The sequence below is a fragment of the Sinocyclocheilus rhinocerous genome, unplaced genomic scaffold (genome assembly GCF_001515625.1).
Source record: "Sinocyclocheilus rhinocerous isolate Xijiao unplaced genomic scaffold, SAMN03320098_v1.1 scaffold107, whole genome shotgun sequence".
NCBI lineage: Eukaryota > Metazoa > Chordata > Actinopteri > Cypriniformes > Cyprinidae > Sinocyclocheilus > Sinocyclocheilus rhinocerous.
The window spans coordinates 278142-284578 of record NW_015635024.1 but is presented as its reverse complement, the minus strand read 5'-3'; positions in this window follow the sequence as shown (position 1 = coordinate 284578).

Genomic DNA, 6437 nt, shown 5'->3' with positions numbered 1-6437 from the left:
CCTGTAGTTTTGGATTTTGTTTTCCCTTAATAATAAAAACCTTCACCTTCACCTTCAAAACTGCATGCTACTTGTGTTATCTTTAACTAATATTTAAATTTGTTTGATGATCTGAAACATTAAAGTGTGACAAACATGCAAAAAAATAAGAAATCAGGAAGGGGGCCAACACTTTTTCACACCACTGTATATATATTACAATATGAATCATTATGTAAAACTATGATAATCTAAATACAATCTAAAAACAAATTATTGTGAGAAACTGATATTAATTCAATATTAATCAAAAAAAAATTTGTTTGTTTATTTTTATTCTATTTAATTATTTATTTATTGTGTATTTTGCAAGGGTACCAGTGAGGAGCGTGATACAAGATGTGATTTGTGGGAGTAAAGAAAGAAAGAAAGAAAGAAAATCAAGGAAAATATCACAGGTAAACAGAATATTTTTTTATCATGCAAAATTTCCAAATCAAGCTGTTATTGTGTCAAAGTGTGAAAACAGTCTTGGACATTGTTAGATGATGAACTAAACGAGTGAGAGTGTGTGTGTTTTAAGTGTGAAAAGCATTTTAAGATTAATCTTCTAGCAGTGCACAGGTTTAAAAAAAACACCCATAATTAAAGAGAAATACGTTTAATTCTGTGTGTGTTGTGTATGCGCTGTATCTGAAGGAAGTAAGCACTTCTCCACACTGACCCTCGAGGACGATACGAAACCGCCGCCTCTGCCTGCTCCCCTTCAGAGAGACAAGCTGAATAACAAACAGCTCAGAAAGGCTATATAAAAGACGGGCTTTCAAGCCAACAATCAATCACTTAGCCAGCGTGACCACAGGTATCCCAGCTCACAGAGATTTATGGGTTCAGAGGTCAGAACGGAGGAAACAAAACATTGCAGGTAATATACAACACTGGAGCACTAGAGCCGACCTTCCCAACAGCACACTCAACACCCCACAATCAATAAACACACACACACACACACACCTGTCAATCCACCCCTGCACTTCATAATGCGAGGAGAGAAACGGGAACTTACAATGCGTGAGGTCAAAGGTGACCAATGAGAGGAACTACTAGAGGTTTGGGGTAATTTTTTTGACCTGCTATGTGACGATGCCTCATATGTGAAGTCAAGTGTAATATGCAATAAAGAGTGTCTCAGTCTGCCGCCACAGACCTCTGCATTTCCCTGGGAAAAACACACTGCGTTTTTCAATAACAAGAGGGGGCGGAACAGTCGTGAAAACATAACCACTAGAGGGCGCTCTAGAGGACCAGAGCAAAACATGACAGTGCAGAATGGGCCTCCTATGGTTCAAGATCAAAAGAGAAAGCAGTGAGGGGGAAGAAACACGAGCCACGGGGTGTTTGCACATGAAATATTATGTTGTTTTATATAGCGCTGCTGTGCTTTAGTAAAAAAAAAAAAGAGAAACAAAAAAGACTTGTGAAGTGTTTTATGCACGTAAAGGGCTCATCCAAAAATGAACATTGTCTGATTCACTCACCCTCATGTCCATTCCTGAATGTTGTTTTACTTCCATGGAATAGTAAAGGAGATGTTAGGGTGAATATTCAAGCTTTTCTTTCCCAGGAAATAAAAGTGGATGGTGATTTATAATCCAAAACTGTCAAACCGTCAAAACATTATCAAAAACAATTATCAAACAAAATTATCAAAAAACAACAGCATATGATTTGTGCTTCTGATACTTTAAGTCTTGTCTTAAATAAAAAAAAAAACATTTACAAAATAAATGATAGATAGATAGATAGATAGATAGATGAAGGCTGAAAAAAATCTTATTTTCATTATCAAGTGATATAAAATCCATATGTATAAAATCCTGAGTGCAATAAAATCCATTTTTCACCTACTAAGTTAAAATTACTTACACAAAATCATCCTTTTCAATACAGTCAAGCAAAATAAGGATAAGGAGTGTCACAGCAGATCATACAAAAGCTATTGAGTTTGTACTTCCTGAGAAATATAACAGAACAACACTGAATCACTGAACTAGAACAGAGACTCTATAGCAGGAGATATTACCCATCTATTGAGATGCCTTTCATAAGAAATACAACTCTTATACAAGTGTATTTTGTCTCCATTGAGTGTTGAAGACAAGTTAAGCAAGGTGTTACTGAATTTGTTGTTGAATTGTAATGGTGCAAACGAGCAATTAGCATATACATGTAGATAACAGCCACTGGTGCTGTGGGCAAACCAGAGAGAAGTGAAAGCCAACCTCATTTTCTGGTTCCCGTCTGAAGAGAAGGCTGATCTTCAGCGGGACTCTGGAGGTGATGTATAAACTCGTCATCTCTACTTCTGTCACAAAACACACGGCAGTGAAGATGAACTAACAACAAGACTTCACAAAAGCTTTTGAACCTGGGCCGGTCCAAGACCAGCAGGAACGACACTCCAAGAACACAGAGACACTGATGAAGACTGCAGGAGCATGATGGGATTCTCCACTGTAAAGCGAAGAATGAAATCAGTCCTGGTCTCGGCAGCTCAAGTCTAAGAAAGAGAAGGGATGTGCTTATTTTTTCATGATTGACTATTCAATACGGTCATTTTGTAATTTTTTAAATGGGCAATTTAGAGATATTCAGTAAATATATAAGCTAAGTAACTAAAACTTTTTATTGCACAAAATGACAAAATCACAAATATCACATATAACAGAGCCAGTTTTGATGGTAATTGACTGTCTTGAAATGTATTGCGGAAAATGACGTTGACAATATTAAATGCATTTCAAATAAAAAAATAAAAAATAAAAATAAAATAAATGTAACGAAAATGAAAATTGAAAAATGTAATTTAATAATTTAATAAAATGTACATACATTTAATTTAGTAGAATTTAAATAAGTATATAAATAAAAACATTCAAACTTAAAATATAAAAATGAGATGTAGCAAGTAAAATTTGAATGAAAATTTAATTTAAGATTTTACTAAAATAAACTATTTAAAACAATTAAATACATTTAATTATTAGATTTTTAAGTAAACACATATTAAATCATTCTAATTAATATAAACATTTAATGGAATTAAATACAATTTAAATTAAAACTACTAAAATAAATGTAATACTGTCATTAAATTAAAAAATTTAACAATAACAATTTAAATAAATTGAAAAAATGTAATGAATAATTAAATAAATTTATTATTTTGGTTAGGCTTAAGAAACTAGTCAACCTCATAATCGTTTGGTTGGTGCTTCAGCCTGCTACACTTGAGGACACCAGGTGATATTTTATCTGCTCTTCTCATAATAACAGCAGCTGCAGCAACTGAAGACAACAATGCAAGGAGACAAAGAGAGCCACCAAATCCAAGAGAGAAAAACTCTTCCGTGAGGGATGGTGTTTTTGCCGTAATGGAAGAGCCATCCTGCTTCTTTTTCAATCAGAGTCGAGTACACTGTTGTCCATGCTCCTTTCCTCTCCAAGCACTGCTCAATCCCCCATAGTCTGAGGGAAAATCCAATTACTTTTCAAACAACCCCACAGGCACCAAATGGTACTCTGTCTCTGCCAATTATCTCGTGCTCTCACCGCTGCTCCTCAGCGACAGACACGCGCATCCGGGAGTTCATGCCGTTCAACAGGTCCGCTGGCAAAAGATCATTTGATATGATTGTGCTGGGAGGCGAGGGAACGTTTGGTGCACCACTGGAAAGGTTCAACACATATTTAAGAAAAAAAAAAGTTTCTCTCACTGAAAATAAGACGCTTATCTCACCTGCTTCTGACTGTGAATTGAAGTCAACAAGAATTCATTTTACTTACATAATGTGACATTTCACAGTGAAACAGTAGGGCAAAAACAGGAAAGAACCTGATTTTATTCAGAAATTGACTGGGTTGTGAAAAGTGATCTCTGCATGAAAGGGGTTAAAAAATATGTAAAATATAAACTAAACTGAAAAATGCTCAAATACGCTGAAAAAAAAAGTTTGGTGTAGAAACAATTTTCACTCAGAAATTGCAAGTAAATTTCACAAATAATTACAAAGAAATGCAAGTAACAGAATTTTGAAGTAGAAAAACTGAAATAGTATTTATGTATTTTTTATTTATCTATTTTTGTAAAACACACTCCAATAACATTTGTTATTGTAATATATATTTTTACAATGAATATTTGAAATCATTCATGTAAGATGATTTTGAAATATGGTAAAAAGTGTCATTTTATTTAACAATGAAAGTCAAAGAGAACTGGGGCTGTCAAGCTTCATGCAAAAGCACCATAAAATGATCATAAACATGGTACATATAAATCCTGTGCGATATTAAAAGTCTTCTGTTTTCATGTGATAGATTTGTGTGATGAACAGACCAAAAGCAAGCTGATATTTGCTAAAAAAAATAAAAATAAAAAAAAAACCTTCCTCTTGTGCTACAATTGAATCATGGAGTCAGTGAGTTGAATTTGAGAACCATATGATTTTAAAAAATAATCATTCAGACTGGTTTTGTGATTCAACTGATTCACTGAAAAGATCAGACTGCAAAAATGATTCATTTACAAATCACATCTCATTAATTCAGTCAGGAACTCATCAAGAATAATAAGATGACCATGATATTCTTGAAAAAATCACTTTGAGTGTTCAATAAAGACAGATTTCAAATGACACATATGATGATGACAGAAAGTTACTGATCACAATTTTTAGCAAGCGATCAGTATTTGCAAAGCAATACAACTCTCTCATCTCTATAAACGATTAAACAGGCATCTGAACGAGGCTCATTATTATCTGATGAGCTTAACACAACAACAACAGGAGAAGAATGAAAACTACAGGAGCTATGGTTAATCAATAACACCTTACAGGGCGTGAAAATCAAGGTGATCAATTGTGTTCCCCCACCGCATGATAACAGCACCATTTATTACAGGGCTGATGCTGTTATTGACCACGCGCTAATATATTACACAAAAGGAGAACGCTGCTCATTAAAGACTCAAATATACCACAAAATACCAATATGTAGCAGAGCTCTCGAAACTAAGCGTGACATTTTCAACACCATCAATAGCAGGGCTTTACTTATTCATGAGGTTAAACAATTACCCAGCAGACAGACACTCTTTCACACTCTTTCACACTGAAGGCAAGTCAACCTGCCGCCGCAGCAGCGGCTAATGAAGTAAATCAGACTGTATTAACTGAGTAAACAGCCAGAGATTCACTGATTCTCTAATGTTTAATATCCAAACGCAGCACAGTAATGAATTGCCCATCATTGTGGCTATAAAGTTCCAGATAAATGTGTTTGCGCTGACTTACCTGACACACACACACACACACACACACACACGATCTCGGTTTCATAACCTCGACATTTTATGGCATCACAGGCGTGTTTCGAACAGCTGCTCCAAAAAGGAAAATGTGTTGCCTTTAAAAAATTATTTATAATTTGATAGCATCAGGAAAAAGCAATCCCAGAATACAGTTTACATAATATATAGCCTGATAATATTATACTTATAATATTTCTAAATATTATTTATATATTACATTAATTATTCATCTTTTAATTTGCTATATAATTATTCTTAAGTTTATATTAGTATTTATATCAATAAATAAATAAAATAAATTATTAATAATAATAATAGAATTACATTATATAATATTTAAAAAATGTTATATATGGAGCAGGCAATGAAGCCAAGGGGGAAAAATTGCATTTTATATATATATATATATATATATATATTCAATAATGCAACTTTGCAGATATTGTTTATGCTCAAACAGCAACATTAGACACTAACCAACGTTAAAAAAGTGAAATCGCAATGAGCCACCCCTTTAAACAAAGGCTGGGGATCACAGGACTCGACACATCAGGATGACAGGATGACGTTCAACCGCTGACAAAGAACAAGAACTGGAACACACTTTAAATACACAGGAACTGATGAGGGGAAGACGAGGGACACCTGGAACTAATGACACAATCAACATTGGAAACACCTGGGAACAATGAACTCAAAACACGAGAGACAGAAACTGGGTAACAGAGCACATGGGGAGCAAAGACACACACAAAACCTGGCCCAGAGTCTGACATTACTCCCCCCTCCCGGAAGGCGCGTCCCGCGCCGTACAACATCTAATGGGGAGGGGGAGGGGCGCTCTGGAGGCCTCTAAGAGCAGGGTTACCAGACGGGAGGCCTCCAGAGCGGGCGCCATGGCGGATCGGGCAGCTCCGGGTGCCATGGCGGAGTAGGGAACACAGGAGAACATGGCGGAGTAGGGAACACAGGGGAACATTGTGGTAACAGCAGTTCAGGAGGCCAGGACAGAGCAGCCTCCGAGGCCGCGGCCCCAGCCCCTGCCTCGGCCTCTACGGCTGGAGCCCTACTATCCCCCCACCAA